Source organism: Anomaloglossus baeobatrachus, chromosome 6 (assembly GCF_048569485.1).
Source record: "Anomaloglossus baeobatrachus isolate aAnoBae1 chromosome 6, aAnoBae1.hap1, whole genome shotgun sequence".
NCBI classification, from domain to species: domain Eukaryota; kingdom Metazoa; phylum Chordata; class Amphibia; order Anura; family Aromobatidae; genus Anomaloglossus; species Anomaloglossus baeobatrachus.
Genome location: NC_134358.1, coordinates 1,631,480 through 1,659,138, shown reverse-complemented (window position 1 = coordinate 1,659,138; position 27,659 = coordinate 1,631,480). Strand labels below are relative to the sequence as shown.

At 50.1% G+C, this 27,659-nt stretch overlaps 1 protein-coding gene across 1 annotated transcript in view; it reads right to left on the bottom strand.

Annotated features, from left to right (window-relative positions):
* Nucleotides 1–27,659, bottom strand: part of RHPN1 (rhophilin Rho GTPase binding protein 1) — a 96,322-nt gene that overhangs the window by 20,786 nt on the left and 47,877 nt on the right. The gene's annotated exons all lie outside the window — the stretch shown is intronic.

The following is a 27,659-nucleotide window of genomic DNA, read 5'->3' as shown; positions in this document are numbered from 1 at the left end:
AGGGGGAGCTCCCTGTATACAGAGATACATGACAAGATCCTGTCTGAAGCCTCCACTAGGGGGAGCTCCCTGTATACAGAGATACATGATAAGATCCTGTCTGCAGCCACCACTAGGGGGAGCTCTCAGTATACAGAGATACATGATAACATCCTGTCTGCAGCCTCCACTAGGGGGGGCTCCCTGTATACAGAGATACATGATAAGATCATGTCTGCAGTCACCACTAGGGGGAGCTCCCTGTATACAGAGATACATGATAAGACCCTGTCTGCAGTCACCACTAGGGGGAGCTCCCTGTATACAGAGATACATGATAAGATCCTGTCTGTAGCCTCCACTAGGGGGAGCTCCCTGTATACAGAGATATATGATAAGATCCTGTCTGCAGTCACCACTAGGGGGAGCTCCCTGTATACAGAGATACATGATAAGATCCTGTCTGCAGTCACCACTAGGGGGAGCTCCCTGTATACAGAGATACATGATAAGATCCTGTCTGCAGCCACCACTAGGGGGAGCTCCCTGTATACAGAGATACATGATAAGATCCTGTCTGCAGCCACCACTAGGGGGAGCTACCTGTATACAGAGATACATGATAAGATCCTGTCTGCAGTCACCACTAGGGGGAGCTCCCTGTATACAGAGATACATGATAATATCCTGTCTGCAGCCACCACTAGGGGGAGCTCCCTGTATACAGAGATACATGATAAGATCTTGTCAGCAGTCACCACTAGGGGGAGCTCCCTGTATACAGAGATCCATGATAAGATCCTGTCTGCAGCCACCACTAGGGGGAGCTCCCTGTATACAGAGATACATGATAAGATCCTGTCTGCAGCCACCACTAGGGGGAGCGCCCTGTATACAGAGATACATGATAAGATCCTGTCTGCAGCCACAACTAGGGGGAGCTCCCTGTATACAGAGGTACATGATAAGATCCTGTCTGCAGTCACAACTAGGGGGAGCTCCCTGTATACAGAGATACATGATAAGATCCTGTCTGCAGCCACCACTAGGGGGAGATCACTGTATACAGAGATACATGATAAGATCCTGTCTGCAGCCACCACTAGGGGGAGCTCCCTGTATACAGAGATACATGATAAGATCCTGTCTGCAGCCACCACTAGGGGGAGCTCCCTGTATACAGAGATACATGATAAGATCCTGTCTGCAGCCACCACTAGGGGGAGCTCCCTGTATACAGAGATACATGATAAGATCCTGTCTGCAGCCACCACTAGGGGGAGCTCTCAGTATACAGAGATACATGATAAGATCATGTCTGCAGTCACCACTAGGGGGAGCTCCCTGTATACAGAGATACATGATAAGACCCTGTCTGCAGTCACCACTAGGGGGAGCTCCCTGTATACAGAGATACATGATAAGATCCTGTCTGTAGCCTCCACTAGGGGGAGCTCCCTGTATACAGAGATATATGATAAGATCCTGTCTGCAGTCACCACTAGGGGGAGCTCCCTGTATACAGAGATACATGATAAGATCCTGTCTGCAGTCACCACTAGGGGGAGCTCCCTGTATACAGAGATACATGATAAGATCCTGTCTGCAGCCACCACTAGGGGGAGCTCCCTGTATACAGAGATACATGATAAGATCCTGTCTGCAGCCACCACTAGGGGGAGCTACCTGTATACAGAGATACATGATAAGATCCTGTCTGCAGTCACCACTAGGGGGAGCTCCCTGTATACAGAGATACATGATAATATCCTGTCTGCAGCCACCACTAGGGGGAGCTCCCTGTATACAGAGATACATGATAAGATCCTGTCAGCAGTCACCACTAGGGGGAGCTCCCTGTATACAGAGATCCATGATAAGATCCTGTCTGCAGCCACCACTAGGGGGAGCTCCCTGTATACAGAGATACATGATAAGATCCTGTCTGCAGCCACCACTAGGGGGAGCGCCCTGTATACAGAGATACATGATAAGATCCTGTCTGCAGCCACAACTAGGGGGAGCTCCCTGTATACAGAGGTACATGATAAGATCCTGTCTGCAGTCACAACTAGGGGGAGCTCCCTGTATACAGAGATACATGATAAGATCCTGTCTGCAGCCACCACTAGGGGGAGATCACTGTATACAGAGATACATGATAAGATCCTGTCTGCAGCCACCACTAGGGGGAGCTCCCTGTATACAGAGATACATGATAAGATCCTGTCTGCAGCCACCACTAGGGGGAGCTCCCTGTATACAGAGATACATGATAAGATCCTGTCTGCAGCCACCACTAGGGGGAGCTCCCTGTATACAGAGATACATGATAAGATCCTGTCTGCAGCCACCACTAGGGGGAGCTCCTTGTATACAGAGATACATGATAAGATCCTGTCTGCAGCCACCACTAGGGGGAGCTCCCTGTGTACAGAGATACATGATAAGATCCTGTCTGCAGCCACCACTAGGGGGAGCTCCCTGTATACAGAGATACATGATAAGATCCTGTCTGCAGCCACCACTAGGGGGAGCACCCTGTATACAGAGATACATGATAAGATCCTGTCTGCAGCCACCACTAGGGGGAGCTCCCTGTATACAGATACATGATAAGATCCTGTCTGCAGTCACCACTAGGGGGAGCTCCCTGTATACAGAGATACATGATAAGACCCTGTCTGCAGTCACCACTAGGGGGAGCTCCCTGTATACAGAGATACATGATAAGATCCTGTCTGCAGCCACCACTAGGGGGAGCTCCCTGTATACAGATACATGATAAGATCCTGTCTGCAGTCACCACTAGGGGGAGCTCCCTGTATACAGAGATACATGATAAGATCCTGTCTGCAGTCACCACTAGGTGGAGCTCCCTGTATACAGAGATACATGATAAGATCCTGTCTGCAGCCACCACTAGGGGGAGCACCCTGTATACAGAGATACATGATAAGATCCTGTCTGCAGCCACCACTAGGGGGAGCTCCCTGTATACAGAGATACATGATAAGATCCTGTCTGCAGCCACCACTAGGGGGAGCCCCCTGTATACAGAGATACATGATAAGATCCTGTCTGCAGTCACCACTAGGTGGAGCTCCCTGTATACAGAGATACATGATAAGATCCTGTCTGCAGCCACCACTAGGGGGAGCACCCTGTATACAGAGATACATGATAAGATCCTGTCTGCAGCCACCACTAGGGGGAGCTCCCTGTATACAGAGATACATGATAAGATCCTGTCTGCAGCCACCACTAGGGGGAGCCCCCTGTATACAGAGATACATGATAAGATCCTGTCTGCAGCCACCACTAGGGGGAGCTCCCTGTATACAGAGATACATGATAAGATCCTGTCTGCAGCCACCACTAGGGGGAGCTCCCTGTATACAGAGATACATGATAAGATCCTGTCTGCAGCCACCACTAGGGGGAGCTCCCTGTATACAGAGATACATGATAAGATCCTGTCTGCAGCCACCACTAGGGGGAGCTCCCTGTATACAGAGATATATGATAAGATCCTGTCTGCAGCCACCACTAGGGGGAGCTCCCTGTATACAGAGATACATGATAAGATCCTGTCTGCAGCCACCACTAGGGGGAGCTCCCTGTATACAGATACATGATAAGATCCTGTCTGCAGCCACCACTAGGGGGAGCTCCCTGTATACAGAGATACATGATAAGATTCTGTCTGCAGCCACCACTAGGGGGAGCTCCCTGTATACAGATACATGATAAGATCCTGTCTGCAGCCACCACTAGGGGGAGCTCCCTGTATACAGAGATACATGATAAGATCCTGTCTGCAGCCACCACTAGGGGGAGCTCCCTGTATACAGAGATACATGATAAGATCCTATCTGCAGCCACCACTAGGGGGAGCTCCCTGTATACAGAGATACATGATAAGATCCTGTCTACAGCCACCACTAGGGGGAGCTCCCTGTATACAGAGATACATGATAAGATCCTATCTGCAGCCACCACTAGGGGGAGCTCCCTGTATACAGAGATACATGATAAGATCCTGTCTGCAGCCACCACTAGGGGAAGCTCCCTGTATACAGAGATACATGATAAGATCCTGTCTACAGCCACCACTAGAGGGAGCTCCCTGTATACAGAGATACATTATAAGATCCTGTCTGCAGTCACCACTAGGGGGAGCTCCCTGTATACAGAGATACATGATAAGATCCTGTCTGCAGCCACCACTAGGGGGAGCTCCCTGTATACAGAGATACATGATAAGATCCTGTCTGCAGCCACCACTAGGGGGAGCACCCTGTATACAGAGATACATGATAAGATCCTGTCTGCAGCCACCACTAGGGGGAGCTCCCTGTATACAGAGATACATAAGATCCTGTCTGCAGTCACCACTAGGGGGAGCTCCCTGTATACAGAGATACATGGTAAGATCCTGTCTGCAGCCACCACTAGGGGGAGCTCCCTGTATACAGAGATACATGATAAGATCCTGTCTGCAGCCACCATTAGGGGGAGCTCCCTGTATACAGAGATACATGGTAAGATCCTGTCTGCAGCCACCATTAGGGGGAGCTCCCTGTATACAGAGATACATGATAAGATCCTGTATGCAGCCACCACTAGGGGGAGCTCCCTGTATACAGAGATACATGATAAGATCCTGTCTGCAGCCACCACTAGGGGGAGCTCCCTGTATACAGAGATACATGATAAGAGCCTGTCTGCAGCCTCCACTAGGGGGAGCTCCCTGTATACAGAGATACATGATAAGATCCTGTCTGCAGCCACCACTAGGGGGAGCTCCCTGTATATAGAGATACATGATAAGATCCTGTCTGCAGCCACCACTAGGGAGAGCTCCCTGTATACAGAGATACATGATAAGATCCTGTCTGCAGCCTCCACTAGGGGGAGCTCCCTGTATACAGAGATACATGATAAGATCCTGTCTGCAGCCACCACTAGTGGGAGCTCCCTGTATATAGAGATACATGATAAGATCCTGAAATGCAGTCACCACTAGGGGGAGCTCCCTGTATACAGAGATACATGATAAGATCCTGTCTGCAGCCACCACTAGTGGGAGCTCCCTGTATATAGAGATACATGATAAGATCCTGAAATGCAGTCACCACTAGGGGGAGCTCCCTGTATACAGAGATACATGATAAGATCCTGTCTGCAGCCACCACTAGGGGGAGCTCCCTGTATACAGAGATACATAAGATCCTGTCTGCAGCCACCATTAGGGGGAGCTCCCTGTATTCAGAGATACATGATAAGATCCTGTCTGCAGCCACCACTAGGGGGAGCTCTCAGTATACAGAGATACATGATAACATCCTGTCTGCAGCCTCCACTAGGGGGGGCTCCCTGTATACAGAGATACATGATAAGATCCTGTCTGCAGTCACCACTAGGGGGAGCTCCCTGTATACAGAGATACATGATAAGACCCTGTCTGCAGTCACCACTAGGGGGAGCTCCCTGTATACAGAGATACATGATAAGATCCTGTCTGTAGCCTCCACTAGGGGGAGCTCCCTGTATACAGAGATACATGATAAGATCCTATCTGCAGTCATCACTAGGGGGAGCTCCCTGTATACAGAGATATATGATAAGATCCTGTCTGCAGTCACCACTAGGGGGAGCTCCCTGTATACAGAGATACATGATAAGATCCTGTCTGTAGCCTCCACTAGGGGGAGCTCCATGTATACAGAGATACATGATAAGATCCTGTCTGCAGCCACCACTAGGGGGAGCTCCCTGTATACAGAGATACATGATAAGATCCTGTCTGCAGCCACCACTAGGGGGAGCTACCTGTATACAGAGATACATGATAATATCCTGTCTGCAGCCACCACTAGGGGGAGCTCCCTGTATACAGAGATCCATGATAAGATCCTGTCTGCAGCCACCACTAGGGGGAGCTCCCTGTATACAGAGATACATGATAAGATCCTGTCTGCAGCCACCACTAGGGGGAGCTCCCTGTATACAGAGATACATGATAAGATCCTGTCTGCAGCCACCACTAGGGGGAGCTCCCTGTATACAGAGATACATGATAAGATCCTGTCTGCAGCCACCACTAGGGGGAGCGCCCTGTATACAGAGATACATGATAAGATCCTGTCTGCAGCCACTACTAGGGGGAGCTCCCTGTATACAGAGATACATGATAAGATCCTGTCTGCAGCCACCACTAGGGGGAGCTCCCTGTATACAGAGAAACATGATAAGATCCTGTCTGCAGCCACCACTAGGGGGAGCTCCCTGTATACAGATACATGATAAGATCCTGTCTGCAGTCACCACTAGGGGGAGCTCCCTGTATACAGAGATACATGATAAGATCCTGTCTGCAGCCACCACTAGGGGGAGCTCCCTGTATACAGAGATACATGATAAGATCCTGTCTGCAGCCACCACTAGGGGGAGCTCCCTGTATACAGAGATACATGATAAGATCCTGTCTGCAGCCACCACTAGGGGGAGCTCCCTGTATACAGAGAAACATGATAAGATCCTGTCTGCACCCACCACTAGGGGGAGCTCCCTGTATACAGAGATACATGATAAGATCCTGTCTGCAGTCACCACTAGGGGGAGCTCCCTGTATACAGAGATACATGATAAGATCCTGTCTGCAGTCACCACTAGGGGGAGCTCCCTGTATACAGAGATACATGATAAGATCCTGTCTGCAGCAACCACTAGGGGGAGCTCCCTGTGTACAGAGATACATGATAAGATCCTGTCTGCAGCCACCACTAGGGGGAGCTCCCTGTATACAGAGATACATGATAAGATCCTGTCTGCAGCCACCACTAGGGGGAGCACCCTGTATACAGAGATACATGATAAGATCCTGTCTGCAGTCACCACTAGGGGGAGCTCCCTGTATACAGAGATACATGATAAGATCCTGTCTGCAGCAACCACTAGGGGGAGCACCCTGTATACAGAGATACATGATAAGATCCTGTCTGCAGTCACCACTAGGGGGAGCTCCCTGTGTACAGAGATACATGATAAGATCCTGTCTGCAGCCACCACTAGGGGGAGCTCCCTGTATACAGAGATACATGATAAGATCCTGTCTGCAGCCACCACTAGGGGGAGCACCCTGTATACAGAGATACATGATAAGATCCTGTCTGCAGCCACCACTAGGGGGAGCTCCCTGTATACAGAGATACATGATAAGATCCTGTCTGCAGCCACCACTAGGGGGAGCTCCCTGTATACAGAGATACATGATAAGATCCTGTCTGCAGCCACCACTAGGGGGAGCTCCCTGTATACAGATACATGATAAGATCCTGTCTGCAGTCACCAGTAGGGGGAGCTCCCTGTATACAGATACATGTTAAGATCCTGTCTGCAGCCACCACTAGGGGGAGCTCCCTGTATACAGAGATACATGATAAGATCCTGTCTGCAGCCACCACTAGGGGGAGCTCCCTGTATACAGAGATACATGATAAGACCCTGTCTGCAGTCACCACTAGGGGCAGCTCCCTGTATACAGAGATACATGATAAGATCCTGTCTGCAGCTACCACTAGGGGGAGCTCCCTGTATACAGAGATACATGATAACATCCTGTCTGCAGCCACCACTAGGGGGAGCTCCCTGTATACAGATACATGATAAGATCCTGTCTGCAGTCACCACTAGGTGGAGCTCCCTGTATACAGAAATACATGATAAGATCCTGTCTGCAGTCACCACTAGGGGGAGCTCCCTGTATACAGAGATACATGATAAGATCCTGTCTGCAGCCACCACTAGGGGGAGCTCCCTGTATACAGAGATACATGATAAGATCCTGTCTGCAGCCATCACTAGGGGGAGCTCCCTGTATACAGAGATATATGATAAGATCCTGTCTGCAGCCACCACTAGGGGGAGCTCCCTGTATACAGAGATACATGATAAGATCCTGCCTGCAGCCTCCACTTGGGGGAGATTCCTGTATACAGAGATACATGATAAGATCCTGTCTGCAGCCACCACTAGGGGGAGCTCCCTGTATACAGAGATACATGATAAGATCCTGTCTGCAGCCACCACTAGGGGGAGCTCCCTGTATACAGAGATACATGATAAGATCCTGTCTGCAGCCACCACTAGGGGGAGCTTCCTGTATAAAGAGATACATGATAAGATCCTGTCTGCAGCCACCACTAGGGGGGGCTCCCTGTATACAGAGATACATGATAAGATCCTGTCTGCAGCCACCACTAGGGGGAGCTCCCTGTATACAGATACATGATAAGATCCTGTCTGCAGTCACCACTAGGTGGAGCTCCCTGTATGCAGAGATACATGATAAGATCCTGTCTGCAGCCACCACTAGGGGGAGCTCCCTGTATACAGAGATACACGATAAGATCCTGTCTGCAGCCACCACTAGGGGGAGCTCCCTGTATACAGAGATACATGATAAGATCCTATCTGCAGTCACCACTAGGGGGAGCTCCCTGTATACAGATACATGATAAGCTCCTGTCTGCAGCCACCACTAGGGGGAGCTCCCTGTATACAGAGATACAAGATAAGATCCTGTCTGCAGTCACCACTAGGGGGAGCTCCCTGTATACAGAGATACATGATAAGATTCCGTCTGCAGCCACCACTAGGGGGAGCTCCCTGTATACAGAGATACATGATAAGATCCTGTCTGCAGTCACCACTAGGGGGAGCTCCCTGTATACAGAGATACATGATAAGATCCTGTCTGCAGCCTCTACTAGGGGGAGCTCCCTGTATACAGAGATACATGATAAGATCCTGTCTGCAGCCACCACTAGGGGGAGCTCCCTGTATACAGAGATACATTATAAGATCCTGTCTGCAGCCACCACTAGGGGGAGCTCCCTGTATACAGAGATACATGACAAGATCCTGTCTGCAGCCTCCACTAGGGGGAGCTCCCTGTATACAGAGATACATGATAAGATCCTGTCTGCAGTCACCACTAGGGGGAGCTCCCTGTATACAGAGGCACATGATAAGATCCTGTCTGCAGCCTCCACTAGGGGGAGCTCCCTGTATACAGAGATACATGATAAGGTCCTGTGTGCAGTCACCACTAGGGGGAGCTCCCTGTATACAGAGATACATGATAAGATCCTGTCTGCAGCCACCACTAGGGGGAGCTCCCTGTATACAGAGATACATGATAAGATCCTGTCTGTAGTCACCACTAGGGGGAGCTCCCTGTATACAGAGATACATGATAAGATCCTGTCTGCAGTCACCACTAGGGGGAGCTCCCTGTATACAGAGATACATGATAAGGTCCTGTGTGCAGTCACCACTAGGGGGAGCTCCCTGTATACAGAGATACATGATAAGATCCTGTCTGTAGTCACCACTAGGGGGAGCTCCCTGTATACAGAGATACATGATAAGATACTGTCTGCAGTCACCACTAGGGGGAGCTCCCTGTATACAGAGATACATGATAAGATCCTGTCTGCAGCCACCACTAGGGGGAGCTCCCTGTATACAGGGATACATAAGATCCTGTCTGCAGCCACCACTAGGGGGAGCTCCCTGTATACAGATATACATGATAAGATCCTGTCTGCAGCCACCACTAGGGGGAGCTCCCTGTATACAGATACATGATAAGATCCTGTCTGCAGCCACCACTAGGGGGAGCTCCCTGTATACAGAGATACATGATAAGATCCTGTCTGCAGCCACCACTAGGGGGAGCTCCCTGTATACAGAGATACATGATAAGATCCTGTCTGCAGCCACCACTAGGGGGAGCTCCCTGTATACAGAGATACATGATAAGATCCTGTCTGCAGTCTCCACTAGGGGGAGCTCCCTGTATACAGAGATACATGATAAGATCCTGTCTGCAGTCTCCACTAGGGGGAGCTCCCTGTATACAGAGATACATGATAAGATCCTGTCTGCAGTCTCCACTAGGGGGAGCTCCCTGTATACAGAGATACATGATAATAACCTGTCTGCAGCCACCACTAGGGGGAGCTTCCTGTATACAGAGATACATGATAAGATCCTGTCTGCAGCCACCACTAGGGGGAGCTCCCTGTATACAGAGATACATGATAAGATCCTGTCTGCAGCCACCACTAGGGGGAGCTCCCTGTATACAGAGATACATGATAAGATCCTGTCTGCAGTCACCACTAGGGGGAGCTCCCTGTATACAGAGATACATGATAAGCTCCTGTCTGCAGTCACCACTAGGGGGGAGGTCCCTGTATAGAGATACAGGATAAGATCCTGTCTGCAGCCACCACTAGGGGGAGCTCCCTGTATACAGAGATACATGATAAGATCCTGTCTGCAGCCACCACTAGGGGGGGCTCCCTGTATACAGAGATACATGATAAGATCCTGTCTGCAGCCACCACTAGGGGGAGCTCCCTGTATACAGATACATGATAAGATCCTGTCTGCAGTCACCACTAGGGGGGCTCCCTGTATACAGAGATACATGATAAGATCCTGTCTGCAGTCACCACTAGGGGGAGCTCCCTGTATACAGAGATACATGATAAGCTCCTGTCTGCAGTCACCACTAGGGGGGAGGTCCCTGTATAGAGATACAGGATAAGATCCTGTCTGCAGCCACCACTAGGGGGAGCTCCCTGTATACAGAGATACATGATAAGATCCTGTCTGCAGCCACCACTAGGGGGGGCTCCCTGTATACAGAGATACATGATAAGATCCTGACTGCAGCCACCACTAGGGGGAGCTCCCTGTATACAGATACATGATAAGATCCTGTCTGCAGCCACCACTAGGGGGAGCTCCCTGTATACAGAGATACACGATAAGATCCTGTCTGCAGCCACCACTAGGGGGAGCTCCCTGTATACAGAGATACATGATAAGATCCTATCTGCAGTCACCACTAGGGGGAGCTCCCTGTATACAGAGATACATGATAAGATCCTGTCTGCAGCTACCACTAGGGGGAGCTCCCTGTATACAGAGATACAAGATAAGATCCTGTCTGCAGTCACCACTAGGGGGAGCTCCCTGTATACAGAGATACATGATAAGATTCTGTCTGCAGCCACCACTAGGGAGAGCTCCCTGTATACAGAGATACATGATAAGATCCTGTCTGCAGCCACCACTAGGGGGAGCTCCCTGTATACAGAGATACATGATAAGATCCTGTCTGCAGCCACCACTAGGGGGAGCTCCCTGTATACAGAGATACATGACAAGATCCTGTCTGCAGCCTCCACTAGGGGGATCTCCCTGTATACAGAGATACATGATAAGATCCTGTCTGCAGTCACCACTAGGGGGAGCTCCCTGTATACAGAGGTACATGATAAGATCCTGTCTGCAGCCTCCACTAGGGGGAGCTCCCTGTATACAGAGATACATGATAAGGTCCTGTGTGCAGTCACCACTAGGGGGAGCTCCCTGTATACAGAGATACATGATAAGATCCTGTCTGTAGTCACCACTAGGGGGAGCTCCCTGTATACAGAGATACATGATAAGATCCTGTCTGCAGTCACCACTAGGGGGAGCTCCCTGTATACAGAAATACATGATAAGATCCTGTCTGCAGCCACCACTAGGGGGAGCTCCCTGTATACAGGGATACATAAGATCCTGTCTGCAGCCACCACTAGGGGGAGCTCCCTGTATACAGATATACATGATAAGATCCTGTCTGCAGCCACCACTAGGGGGAGCTCCCTGTATACAGATACATGATAAGATCCTGTCTGCAGCCACCACTAGGGGGAGCTCCCTGTATACAGAGATACATGATAAGATCCTGTCTGCAGCCACCACTAGGGGGAGCTCCCTGTATACAGAGATACATGATAAGATCCTGTCTGCAGCCACCACTAGGGGGAGCTCCCTGTATACAGAGATACATGATAAGATCCTGTCTGCAGTCTCCACTAGGGGGAGCTCCCTGTATACAGAGATACATGATAAGAGCCTGTCTGCAGCCACCACTAGGGGGAGCTCCCTGTATACAGAGATACATGATAAGATCCTGTCTGCAGCCACCACTAGGGGGAGCTCCCTGTATACAGAGATACATGATAAGATCCTGTCTGCAGTCTCCACTAGGGGGAGCTCCCTGTATACAGAGATACATGATAAGATCCTGTCTGCAGTCACCACTAGGGGGAGCTCCCTGTATACAGAGATACATGATAATAACCTGTCTGCAGCCACCACTAGGGGGAGCTTCCTGTATACAGAGATACATGATAAGATCCTGTCTGCAGCCACCACTAGGGGGAGCTCCCTGTATACAGAGATACATGATAAGATCCTGTCTGCAGTCACCACTAGGGGGAGCTCCCTGTATACAGAGATACATGATAAGCTCCTGTCTGCAGTCACCACTAGGGGGGAGGTCCCTGTATACAGAGATACAGGATAAGATCCTGTCTGCAGCCACCACTAGGGGGAGCTCCCTGTATACAGAGATACATGATAAGATCCTGTCTGCAGCCACCACTAGGGGGAGCTCCCTGTATACAGAGATATATGATAAGATCCTATCTGCAGTCACCACTAGGGGGAGCTCCCTGTATACAGAGATACAGGATAAGATCCTGTCTGCAGTCACCACTAGGAGGAGCACCCTGTATACAGAGATACATGATAAGATCCTGTCTGCAGCCTCCACTAGGGGGAGCTCCCTGTATACAGAGATACATGATAAGATCCTGTCTGCAGTCACCACTGGGGGAGCTCCCTGTATACAGAGATATATGATAAGATCCTATCTGCAGTCACCACTAGGGGGAGCTCCCTGTATACAGAGATACAGGATAAGATCCTGTCTGCAGTCACCACTAGGAGGAGCACCCTGTATACAGAGATACATGATAAGATCCTGTCTGCAGCCTCCACTAGGGGGAGCTCCCTGTATACAGAGATACATGATAAGATCCTGTCTGCAGCCACCACTAGGGGGAGCTCCCTGTATACAGAGATACATGATAAGATCCTGTCTGCAGCCACCACTAGGGGGAGCTCCCTGTATGCAGAGATACATGATAAGATCCTGTCTGCAGCCACCACTAGGGGGAGCTCCTTGTATACAGAGATACATGATAAGAGCCTGTCTGCAGCCTCCACTAGGGGGAGCTCCATGTATACAGAGATACATGATAAGATCCTGTCTGCAGTCACCACTAGGGGGGGATCCCTGTATACAGAGATACATGATAAGATCCTGTCTGCAGCCACCACTAGGGGGAGCTCCCTGTATACAGAGATAAATGATAAGATCCTGTCTGCAGCCACCACTAGGGGGAGCTCCCTGTATACAGAGATAAATGATAAGATCCTGTCTGCAGCCACCACTAGGGGGAGCTCCCTGTATACAGAGATAAATGATAAGATCCTGACTGCAGTCACCACTAGGGGGAGCTCCCTGTATACAGAGATAAATGATAAGATCCTGTCTGCAGCCACCACTAGGGGGAGCTCCCTGTATACAGAGATACATGATAAGATCCTGTCTGCAGCCACCACTAGGGGGAGCACCCTGTATACAGAGATACATGATAAGCTCCTGTCTGTAGCCACCACTAGGGGGAGCTCCCTGTATACAGAGATACATGATAAGACCCTGTCTGCAGCCACCACTAGGGGGAGCTCCCTGTATACAGAGATACATGATAAGATCCTGTCTGCAGCCACCACTAGGGGGAGCTCCCTGTATACAGAGATACATGATAAGCTCCTGTCTGCAGCCACCACTAGGGGGAGCTCCCTGTATACAGAGATACATGATAAGACCCTGTCTGCAGCCACCACTAGGGGGAGCTCCCTGTATACAGAGATACATGATAAGATCCTGTCTGCAGTCACCACTATGGGGAGCTCCCTGTATACAGAGATATATGATAAGATCCTGTCTGCAGCCACCACTAGGGGGAGCTCCCTGTATGCAGAGATACATGATAAGATCCTGTCTGCAGCCACCACTAGGGGGAGCTCCCTGTATACAGAGATACATGATAAGATCCTGTCTGCAGCCTCCACTAGGGGGGGATCCCTGTATACAGAGATACATGATAAGATCCTGTCTGCAGTCACCACTAGGGGGAGCTCCCTGTATACAGAGATACATGATAAGATTCTGTCTGCAGTCACCACTAGGGGGAGCTCCCTGTATACAGAGATGCATGATAAGACCCTGTCTGCAGTCACCACTAGGGGGAGCTCCCTGTATACAGAGATACATGATAAGATCCTGTCTGTAGCCTCCACTAGGGGGAGCTCCCTGTATACAGAGATACATGATAAGATCCTGTCTGCAGTCACCACTAGGGGGAGCTCCCTGTATACAGAGATGCATGATAAGATTCTGTCTGCAGTCACCACTAGGGGGAGCTCCCTGTATACAGAGATACATGATAAGATCCTGTCTGCAGTCACCACTAGGGGGAGCTCCCTGTATACAGAGATACATGATAAGATCCTGTCTGCAGTCACCACTAGGGGGAGCTCCCTGTATACAGAGCTACATGATAAGATCCTCTTTGCAGCCACCACTAGGGGGAGCTCCCTGTATACAGAGATACATGATAAGATCCTGTCTGCAGTCACCACTAGGGGGAGCTCCCTGTATACAGAGGTACATGATAAGATCCTGTCTGCAGTCACCACTAGGGGGAGCTCCCTGTATACAGAGATACATGATAATTTCCTGTCTGCAGCCACCACTAGGGGGAGCTCCCTGTATACAGAGATACATGATAAGACCCTGTCTGCAGTCACCACTAGGGGGAGCTCCCTGTATACAGAGATACATGATAAGATCCTGTCTGTAGCCTCCACTAGAGGGAGCTCCCTGTATACAGAGATACATGATAAGATCCTGTCTGCAGTCACCACTAGGGGGAGCTCCCTGTATACAGAGATACATGATAAGATCCTCTCTGCAGTCACCACTAGGGGGAGCTCCCTGTATACAGCGATACATGATAAGATCCTGTCTGCAGTCACCACTAGGGGGAGCTCCCTGTATACAGAGATACATGATAAGATCCTCTCTGCAGTCACCACTAGGGGGAGCTCCCTGTATACAGAGATACATGATAAGATCCTGTCTGCAGCCACCACTAGGGGGAGCTCCCTGTATACAGAGATACATGATAAGATCCTGTCTGCAGTCACCACTAGGGGGAGCTCCCTGTATACAGAGATACATGATAAGATCCTGTCTGCAGCCACCACTAGGGGGAGCTCCCTGTATACAGAGATACATGATAAGATCCTGTCTGCAGTCACCACTAGGGGGAGCTCCCCGTATACAGAGATACATGATAAGATCCTCTCTGCAGTCACCACTAGGGGGAGCTCCCTGTATACAGAGATACATGATAAGATCCTGTCTGCAGCCACCACTAGGGGGAGCTCCCTGTATACAGAGATACATGATAAGATCATGTCTGCAGCCACCACTAGGGGGAGCTCCCTGTATACAGAGATACATGATAAGATCCTGTCTGCAGCCACCACTAGGGGAAGCTCCCTGTATACAGAGATAAATGATAAGATCCTGTCTGCAGCCACCACTAGGGGGAGCTCCCTGTATACAGAGATACATGATAAGATCCTGTCTGCAGTCACCACTAGGGGGAGCTCCCTGTATACAGAGATACATGATAACATCCTGTCTGCAGTCACCACTAGGGGGAGCTCCCTGTATACAGAGATACATGATAAGATCCTGTCTGCAGCCACCACTAGGGGGAGCTCCCTGTATACAGAGATACATGATAAGATCCTGTCTGCAGCCACCACTAGGGGGAGCTCCCTGTATACAGAGATACATGATAAGATCCTGTCTGCAGCCACCACTAGGGGAAGCTCCCTGTATACAGAGATACATGATAAGATCCTGTCTGCAGCCACCACTAGGGGGAGCTCCCTGTATACAGAGATACATGATAAGATCCTGTCTGCAGCCACCACTAGGGAGAGCTCCCTGTATACAGAGATACATGATAAGATCCTGTCTGCAGCCGCCACTAGGGGGAGCTCCCTGTATACAGAGATACATGATAGGATCCTGTCTGCAGTCGCCACTAGGGGGAGCTCCCTGTATACAGATACATGATAAGATCCTGTCTGCAGCCACCACTAGAGGGAGCTCCCTGTATACAGAGATACATGATAAGATCCTGTCTGCAGCCACCACTAGGGAGAGCTCCCTGTATACAGATATACATGATAAGATCCTGTCTGCAGCCACCACTAGGGGGCGCTCCCTGTATACAGAGATACATGATAAGATCCTGTCTGCAGCCACCACTAGGGGGAGCTCCCTGTATACAGAGATACATGATAAGACCCTGTCTGCAGCCGCCACTAGGGGGAGCTCCCTGTATACAGAGATACATGATAGGATCCTGTCTGTAGTCACCACTAGGGGGAGCTCCCTGTATACAGAGATACATGATAAGATCCTGTCTGTAGTCACCACTAGGGGGAGCTCCCTGTATACAGAGATACATGATAAGATCCTGTCTGCAGTCACCACTAGGGGGAGCTCCCTGTATACAGAGATACATGATAAGGTCCTGTGTGCAGTCACCACTAGGGGGAGCTCCCTGTATACAGAGATACATGATAAGATCCTGTCTGTAGTCACCACTAGGGGGAGCTCCCTGTATACAGAGATACATGATAAGATCCTGTCTGCAGTCACCACTAGGGGGAGCTCCCTGTATACAGAAATACATGATAAGATCCTGTCTGCAGCCACCACTAGGGGGAGCTCCCTGTATACAGATATACATGATAAGATCCTGTCTGCAGCCACCACTAGGGGGAGCTCCCTGTATACAGATACATGATAAGATCCTGTCTGCAGCCACCACTAGGGGGAGCTCCCTGTATACAGAGATACATGATAAGATCCTGTCTGCAGCCACCACTAGGGGGAGCTCCCTGTATACAGAGATACATGATAAGATCCTGTCTGCAGCCACCACTAGGGGGAGCTCCCTGTATACAGAGATACATGATAAGATCCTGTCTGCAGTCTCCACTAGGGGGAGCTCCCTGTATACAGAGATACATGATAAGAGCCTGTCTGCAGCCACCACTAGGGGGAGCTCCCTGTATACAGAGATACATGATAAGATCCTGTCTGCAGCCACCACTAGGGGGAGCTCCCTGTATACAGAGATACATGATAAGATCCTGTCTGCAGTCTCCACTAGGGGGAGCTCCCTGTATACAGAGATACATGATAAGATCCTGTCTGCAGTCACCACTAGGGGGAGCTCCCTGTATACAGAGATACATGATAATAACCTGTCTGCAGCCACCACTAGGGGGAGCTTCCTGTATACAGAGATACATGATAAGATCCTGTCTGCAGCCACCACTAGGGGGAGCTCCCTGTATACAGAGATACATGATAAGATCCTGTCTGCAGTCACCACTAGGGGGAGCTCCCTGTATACAGAGATACATGATAAGCTCCTGTCTGCAGTCACCACTAGGGGGGAGGTCCCTGTATACAGAGATACATGATAAGATCCTGTCTGCAGCCACCACTAGGGGGAGCTCCCTGTATACAGAGATACATGATAAGATCCTGTCTGCAGCCACCACTAGGGGGAGCTCCCTGTATACAGAGATATATGATAAGATCCTATCTGCAGTCACCACTAGGGGGAGCTCCCTGTATACAGAGATACAGGATAAGATCCTGTCTGCAGTCACCACTAGGAGGAGCACCCTGTATACAGAGATACATGATAAGATCCTGTCTGCAGCCTCCACTAGGGGGAGCTCCCTGTATACAGAGATACATGATAAGATCCTGTCTGCAGCCACCACTAGGGGGAGCTCCCTGTATACAGAGATACATGATAAGATCCTGTCTGCAGTCACCACTGGGGGAGCTCCCTGTATACAGAGATACATGATAAGCTCCTGTCTGCAGCCACCACTAGGGGGAGCTCCCTGTATACAGAGATACATGATAAGATCCTGTCTGCAGCCACCACTAGGGGGAGCTCCCTGTATACAGAGATACATGATAAGATCCTGTCTGCAGCCACCACTAGGGGGAGCTCCCTGTATGCAGAGATACATGATAAGATCCTGTCTGCAGCCACCACTAGGGGGAGCTCCTTGTATACAGAGATACATGATAAGAGCCTGTCTGCAGCCTCCACTAGGGGGAGCTCCATGTATACAGAGATACATGATAAGATCCTGTCTGCAGTCACCACTAGGGGGGATCCCTGTATACAGAGATACATGATAAGATCCTGTCTGCAGCCACCACTAGGGGGAGCTCCCTGTATACAGAGATAAATGATAAGATCCTGTCTGCAGCCACCACTAGGGGGAGCTCCCTGTATACAGAGATAAATGATAAGATCCTGTCTGCAGCCACCACTAGGGGGAGCTCCCTGTATACAGAGATAAATGATAAGATCCTGTCTGCAGTCACCACTAGGGGGAGCTCCCTGTATACAGAGATAAATGATAAGATCCTGTCTGCAGCCACCACTAGGGGGAGCTCCCTGTATACAGAGATACATGATAAGATCCTGTCTGCAGCCACCACTAGGGGGAGCTCCCTGTATACAGAGATACATGATAAGCTCCTGTCTGTAGCCACCACTAGGGGGAGCTCCCTGTATACAGAGATACATGATAAGACCCTGTCTGCAGCCACCACTAGGGGGAGCTCCCTGTATACAGAGATACATGATAAGATCCTGTCTGCAGCCACCACTAGGGGGAGCTCCCTGTATACAGAGATACATGATAAGCTCCTGTCTGCAGCCACCACTAGGGGGAGCTCCCTGTATACAGAGATACATGATAAGACCCTGTCTGCAGCCACCACTAGGGGGAGCTCCCTGTATACAGAGATACATGATAAGATCCTGTCTGCAGCCACCACTAGGGGGAGCTCCCTGTATGCAGAGATACATGATAAGATCCTGTCTGCAGCCACCACTAGGGGGAGCTCCCTGTATACAGAGATACATGATAAGATCCTGTCTGCAGCCTCCACTAGGGGGGGATCCCTGTATACAGAGATACATGATAAGATCCTGTCTGCAGTCACCACTAGGGGGAGCTCCCTGTATACAGAGATACATGATAAGATTCTGTCTGCAGTCACCACTAGGGGGAGCTCCCTGTATACAGAGATGCATGATAAGACCCTGTCTGCAGTCACCACTAGGGGGAGCTCCCTGTATACAGAGATACATGATAAGATCCTGTCTGTAGCCTCCACTAGGGGGAGCTCCCTGTATACAGAGATACATGATAAGATCCTGTCTGCAGTCACCACTAGGGGGAGCTCCCTGTATACAGAGATACATGATAAGATTCTGTCTGCAGTCACCACTAGGGGGAGCTCCCTGTATACAGAGATACATGATAAGATCCTGTCTGCAGTCACCACTAGGGGGCGCTCCCTGTATACAGAGATACATGATAAGATCCTGTCTGCAGTCACCACTAGGGGGAGCTCCCTGTATACAGAGGTACATGATAAGATCCTGTCTGCAGCCACCACTAGGGGGAGATCCCTGTATACAGAGATACATGATAAGATCCTGTCTGCAGTCACCACTAGGGGGAGATCCCTGTATACAGAGATACATGATAATTTCCTGTCTGCAGCCACCACTAGGGGGAGCTCCCTGTATACAGAGATACATGATAAGACCCTGTCTGCAGTCACCACTAGGGGGAGCTCCCTGTATACAGAGATACATGATAAGATCCTGTCTGTAGCCTCCACTAGAGGGAGCTCCCTGTATACAGAGATACATGATAAGATCCTGTCTGCAGTCACCACTAGGGGGAGCTCCCTGTATACAGAGATACATGATAAGATCCTGTCTGCAGCCACCACTAGGGGGAGCTCCCTGTATACAGAGATAAATGATAAGATCCTGTCTGCAGCCACCACTAGGGGGAGCTCCCTGTATACAGAGATAAATGATAAGATCCTGTCTGCAGCCACCACTAGGGGGAGCTCCCTGTATATAGAGATACATGATAGGATCCTCTCTGCAGTCACCACTAGGGGGAGCTCCCTGTATACAGAGATACATGATAAGATCCTGTCTGCAGCCACCACTAGGGGGAGCTCCCTGTATACAGAGATACATGATAAGATCCTGTCTGCAGTCACCACTAGGGGGAGCTCCCTGTATACAGAGATACATGATAAGATCCTGTCTGCAGCCACCACTAGGGGGAGCTCCCTGTATACAGAGATACATGATAAGATCCTGTCTGCAGTCACCACTAGGGGGAGCTCCCCGTATACAGAGATACATGATAAGATCCTCTCTGCAGTCACCACTAGGGGGAGCTCCCTGTATACAGAGATACATGATAAGATCCTGTCTGCAGCCACCACTAGGGGGAGCTCCCTGTATACAGAGATACATGATAAGATCATGTCTGCAGCCACCACTAGGGGGAGCTCCCTGTATACAGAGATACATGATAAGATCCTGTCTGCAGCCACCACTAGGGGAAGCTCCCTGTATACAGAGATACATGATAAGATCCTGTCTGCAGCCACCACTAGGGGGAGCTCCCTGTATACAGAGATACATGATAAGATCCTGTCTGCAGTCACCACTAGGGGGAGCTCCCTGTATACAGAGATACATGATAACATCCTGTCTGCAGTCACCACTAGGGGGAGCTCCCTGTATACAGAGATACATGATAACATCCTGTCTGCAGTCACCACTAGGGGGAGCTCCCTGTATACAGAGATACATGATAAGATCCTGTCTGCAGCCACCACTAGGGGGAGCTCCCTGTATACAGAGATACATGATAAGATCCTGTCTGCAGCCACCACTAGGGGGAGCTCCCTGTATACAGAGATACATGATAAGATCCTGTCTGCAGCCACCACTAGGGGAAGCTCCCTGTATACAGAGATACATGATAAGATCCTGTCTGCAGCCACCACTAGGGGGAGCTCCCTGTATACAGAGATACATGATAAGATCCTGTCTGCAGCCACCACTAGGGAGAGCTCCCTGTATACAGAGATACATGATAAGATCCTGTCTGCAGCCGCCACTAGGGGGAGCTCCCTGTATACAGAGATACATGATAGGATCCTGTCTGCAGTCGCCACTAGGGGGAGCTCCCTGTATACAGATACATGATAAGATCCTGTCTGCAGCCACCACTAGAGGGAGCTCCCTGTATACAGAGATACATGATAAGATCCTGTCTGCAGCCACCACTAGGGAGAGCTCCCTGTATACAGATATACATGATAAGATCCTGTCTGCAGCCACCACTAGGGGGAGCTCCCTGTATACAGAGATACAGGATAAGATCCTGTCTGCAGCCACCACTAGGGGGCGCTCCCTGTATACAGAGATACATGATAAGATCCTGTCTGCAGCCACCACTAGGGGGAGCTCCCTGTATACAGAGATACATGATAAGACCCTGTCTGCAGCCGCCACTAGGGGGAGCTCCCTGTATACAGAGATACATGATAGGATCCTGTCTGTAGTCACCACTAGGGGGAGCTCCCTGTATACAGAGATACATGATAAGATCCTGTCTGCAGCCACCACTAGGGGGAGCTCCCTGTATACAGAGATACATGATAAGATCCTGTCTGCAGTCACCTCTAGGGGGAGCTCCCTGTATACAGAGATACATGATAAGATCCTGTCTGCAGCCACCACTAGAGGGAGCTCCCTGTATACAGAGATACATGATAAGATCCTGTCTGCAGCCACCACTAGGGGGAGCTCCCTGTATACAGAGATACATGATAAGGTCCTGTCTGCAGCCACCACTAGGGGGAGCTCCCTGTATACAGAGATACATGATAAGATCCTGTCTGCAGCCACCACTAGGGGGAGCTCCCTGTATACAGAGACACATGATAAGATCCTGTCTGCAGCCACCACTAGGGGGAGCTCCCTGTATACAGAGATACATGATAAGATCCTGTCTGCAGCCACCACTAGGGGGATCTCCCTGTATACAGAGATACATGATAAGATCCTGTCTGTAGCCACCACTAGGGGGAGCTCCCTGTATACAGAGATACATGATAAGATCCTGTCTGCAGCCACCACTAGGGGGAGCTCCCTGTATACAGAGATACATGATAAGATCCTGTCTGCAGCCACCACTAGGGGGAGCTCCCTGTATACAGAGATACATGATAAGATTCTGTCTGCAGCCACCACTAGGGGGAGCTCCCTGTATACAGAGATACATGATAAGATCCTGTCTGCAGCCACCACTAGGGGGAGCTCCCTGTATACACAGATACATGATAAGATCCTGTCTGCAGCCACCACTAGGGGGAGCTCCCTGTATACAGAGATACATGATAAGATCCTGTCTGCAGTCACCACTAGGGGGAGCTCCCTGTATACAGAGATATATGATAAGATCCTGTCTGCAGTCACCACTAGGGGGAGCTCCCTGTATACAGAGATACATGATAAGATCCTGTCTGCAGCCACCACTAGGGGGAGCCCCCTGTATACAGAGATACATGATAATATCCTGTCTGCAGCCACCACTAGGAGGAGCTCCCTGTATACAGAGATACATGATAAGATCCTGTCTGCAGTCACCACTAGGGGGAGCTCCCTGTATACAGAGATACATGATAAGATCCTGTCTGCAGCCACCACTAGGGGGAGCTCCCTGTATACAGAGATACATGATAAGATCCTGTCTGCAGTCACCACTAGGGGGAGCTCCCTGTATACAGATACATGATAAGATCCTGTCTGCAGTCACCACTAGGGGGAGCTCCCTGTATACAGAGATACATGATAAGATCCTGTCTGCAGCCACCACTAGGGGGAGCTCCCTGTATACAGAGATACATGATAAGATCCTGTCTGTAGCCACCACTAGGGGGAGCTCCCTGTATACAGAGATACATGATAAGATCCTGTCTGCAGCCACCACTAAGGGGAGCTCCCTGTATACAGAGATACATGACAAGATCCTGTCTGCAGTCACCACTAGGGGGAGCTCCCTGTATACAGAGATACATGATAACATTCTGTCTGCAGCCACCACTAGGGGGAGCTCCCTGTATACAGAGATACATGATAAGATCCTGTCTGCAGCCACCACTAGGGGGAGCTCCCTGTATACAGAGATACATGATAACATCCTGTCTGCAGTCACCACTAGGGGGAGCTCCCTGTATACAGAGATACATGATCAGATCCTGTCTGCAGCCACCACTAGGGGGAGCCCCCTGTATACAGAGATACATGATAAGATCCTGTCTGCAGTCACCACTAGGGGGAGCTCCCTGTATACAGGTACATGATAAGATCCTGTCTGCAGCCACCACTAGGGGGAGCTCCCTGTATACAGAGATACAAGATAAGATCCTGTCTGCAGCCACGACTAGGGAGAGCTCCCTGTATACAGAGATACATGATAAGATCCTGTCTGCAGTCACCGCTAGGGGGAGCTCCCTGTATACAGAGATACATGATAAGATCCTGTCTGCAGTCACCACTAGGGGGAGCTACCTGTATATACAGATACATGATAAGATCCTGTCTGCAGTCACCACTAGGGGGAGCTCCCTGTGTACAGAGATACAGGATAAGATCCTGTCTGCAGTCACCACTAGGGGGAGCTCCCTGTATACAGAGATACATGATAAGATCCTGTCTGCAGCCACCACTAGGGAGAGCTCCCTGTATACAGAGATACACGATAAGATCCTGTCTGCAGCCACCACTAGGGGGAGCTCCCTGTATACAGAGATACATGATAAGATCCTGTCTGCAGCCACCACTAGGGGGAGCTCCCTGTATACAGAGATACACGATAAGATCCTGTCTGCAGCCACCACTAGGGGGAGCTCCCTGTATACAGAGATACATGATAAGATCCTGTCTGCAGCCACCACTAGGGGGAGCTCCCTGTATACAGAGATACATGATAAGATCCTGCCTGCAGCCTCCACTAGGAGGAGCTCCCTGTATACAGAGATACACGATAAGATCCTGTCTGCAGCCACCACTAGGGAGAGCTCCCTGTATACAGAGATACATGATAAGATCCTGTCTGCAGCCACCACTAGGGGGAGCCCCCTGTATACAGAGATACACGATAAGATCCTGTCTGCAGCCACCACTAGGGGGAGCTCCCTGTATACAGAGATACACGATAAGATCCTGTCTGCAGCCACCACTAGGGGGAGCTCCCTGTATACAGAGATACATGATAAGATCCTGTCTGCAGCCACCACTAGGGGGAGCTCCCTGTATACAGAGATACATGATAAGATCCTGCCTGCAGCCTCCACTAGGAGGAGCTCCCTGTATACAGAGATACACGATAAGATCCTGCCTGCAGCCACCACTAGGGGGAGCTCCCTGTATACAGAGATACATGATAGGATCCTCTCTGCAGTCACCACTAGGGGGAGCTCCCTGTATACAGAGATACATGATAAGATCCTGTCTGCAGCCACCACTAGGGGGAGCTCCCTGTATACAGATATACATGATAAGATCATGTCTGCAGTCACCACTAGGGGGAGCTCCCTGTATACAGAGATACATGATAAGATCCTGTCTGCAGCCACCACTAGGGGGAGCTCCCTGTATACAGAGATACATGATAAGATCCTGTCTGCAGCCACCACTAGGGGGAGCTCCCTATATACAGAGATACATGATAAGATCCTGTCTGCAGTCACCACTAGGGGGAGCTCCCTGTATACAGAGATACATGATAAGATCCTGTCTGCAGCCACCACTAGGGGGAGCTCCCTGTATACAGAGATACATGATAAGATCCTGTCTGCAGCCACCACTAGGGGGAGCTCCCTGTATACAGAGATACATGATAAGATCCTGTCTGCAGTCACCACTAGGGGGAGCTCCCTGTATACAGAGATACATGATAATATCCTGTCTGCAGCCACCACTAGGAGGAGCTCCCTGTATACAGAGACACATGATAAGATCCTGTCTGCAGCCACCACTAGGGGGATCTCCCTGTATACAGAGATACATGATAAGATCCTGTCTGTAGCCACCACTAGGGGGAGCTCCCTGTATACAGAGATACATGATAAGATCCTGTCTGCAGCCACCACTAGGGGGAGCTCCCTGTATACAGAGATACATGATAAGATCCTGTCTGCAGCCACCACTAGGGGGAGCTCCCTGTATACAGAGATACATGATAAGATTCTGTCTGCAGCCACCACTAGGGGGAGCCCCCTGTATACAGAGATACATGATAAGATCCTGTCTGCAGTCACCACTAGGGGGAGCTCCCTGTATACAGATACATGATAAGATCCTGTCTGCAGCCACCACTAGGGGGAGCTCCCTGTATACAGAGATACATGATTAGATCCTGTCTGCAGTCACCACTAGGGGGAGCTCCCTGTATACAGAGATACATAAGATCCTGTCTGCAGTCACCACTAGGGGGAGCTCCCTGTATACAGAGATACATGATAAGATCCTGTCTGCAGCCACCACTAGGGGGAGCTCCCTGTATACAGAGATACATGATAATATCCTGTCTGCAGCCACCACTAGGAGGAGCTCCCTGTATACAGAGATACATGATAAGATCCTGTCTGCAGTCACCACTAGGGGGAGCTCCCTGTATACAGAGATACATGATAAGATCCTGTCTGCAGCCACCACTAGGGGGAGCTCCCTGTATACAGAGATACATGATAAGATCCTGTCTGCAGTCACCACTAGGGGGAGCTCCCTGTATACAGATACATGATAAGATCCTGTCTGCAGCCACCACTAGGGGGAGCTCCCTGTATACACAGATACATGATAAGATCCTGTCTGCAGCCACCACTAGGGGGAGCTCCCTGTATACAGAGATACATGATAAGATCCTGTCTGCAGTCACCACTAGGGGGAGCTCCCTGTATACAGAGATACATGATAAGATCCTGTCTGCAGCCACCACTAGGGGGAGCTCCCTGTATACAGAGATACATGATAAGATCCTGTCTGCAGCCACCACTAGGGGGAGCTCCCTGTATACAGAGATACATGATAAGATCCTGTCTGCAGCCACCACTAGGGGGAGCTCCCTGTATACAGAGATACATGATAAGATCCTGTCTGCAGCCACCACTAGGGGGAGCTCCCTGTATACAGAGATACATGATAAGATCCTGTCTGCAGCCACCACTAGGGGGAGCTCACTGTATACAGATACATGATAAGATCCTGTCTGCAGCCACCACTAGGGGGAGCTCCCTGTATACAGAGATACATGATAAGGTCCTGTCTGCAGCCACCACTAGGGGGAGCTCCCTGTATACAGAGATACATGATAAGATCCTGTCTGCAGCCACCACTAGGGGGAGCCCCCTGTATACAGAGATACATGATAAGATCCTGTCTGCAGTCACCACTAGGTGGAGCTCCCTGTATACAGAGATACATGATAAGATCCTGTCTGCAGCCACCACTAGGGGGAGCTCCCTGTATACAGAGATACATGATAAGATCCTGTCTGCAGCCACCACTAGGGGGAGCTCCCTGTATACAGAGATACATGATAAGATCCTGTCTGCAGCCACCACTAGGGGGAGCTCCCTGTATACAGAGATACATGATAAGATCCTGTCTGCAGCCACCACTAGGGGGAGCTCCCTGTATACAGAGATACATGATAAGATCCTGTCTGCAGCCACCACTAGGGGGAGCTCCCTGTATACAGAGATACATGATAAAATCCTGTCTGCAGCCACCACTAGGGGGAGCTCCCTGTATACAGAAATACATGATAAGATCCTGTCTGCAGCCACCACTAGGGGGAGCTCCCTGTATACAGAGATACATGATAAGAGCCTGTCTGCAGCCACCACTAGGGGGAGATCCCTGTATACAGAGATACATGATAAGATCCTGTCTGCAGCCACCACTAGGGGGAGCCCCCTGTATACAGAGATACATGATAAGATCCTGTCTGCAGTCACCACTAGGTGGAGCTCCCTGTATACAGAGATACATGATAAGATCCTGTCTGCAGCCACCACTAGGGGGAGCTCCCTGTATACAGAGATACATGATAAGATCCTGTCTGCAGCCACCACTAGGGGGAGCTCCCTGTATACAGAGATACATGATAAGATCCTGTCTGCAGCCACCACTAGGGGGAGCTCCCTGTATACAGAGATACATGATAAGATCCTGTCTGCAGCCACCACTAGGGGGAGCTCCCTGTATACAGAGATACATGATAAGATCCTGTCTGCAGCCACCACTAGGGGGAGCTCCCTGTATACAGAGATACATGATAAAATCCTGTCTGCAGCCACCACTAGGGGGAGCTCCCTGTATACAGAGATACATGATAAGATCCTGTCTGCAGCCACCACTAGGGGGAGCTCCCTCTATACAGAGATACATGATAAGATCCTGTCTGCAGCCACCACTAGGGGGAGCTCCCTGTATACAGAGATACATGATAAGGTCCTGTCTGCAGCCACCACTAGGGGGAGCTCCCTGTATACAGAGATACATGATAAGATCCTGTCTGCAGTCACCACTAGGGGGAGCTCCCTGTATACAGAGATACATGATAAGATCCTGTCTGCAGCCACCACTAGGGGGAGCTCCCTGTAT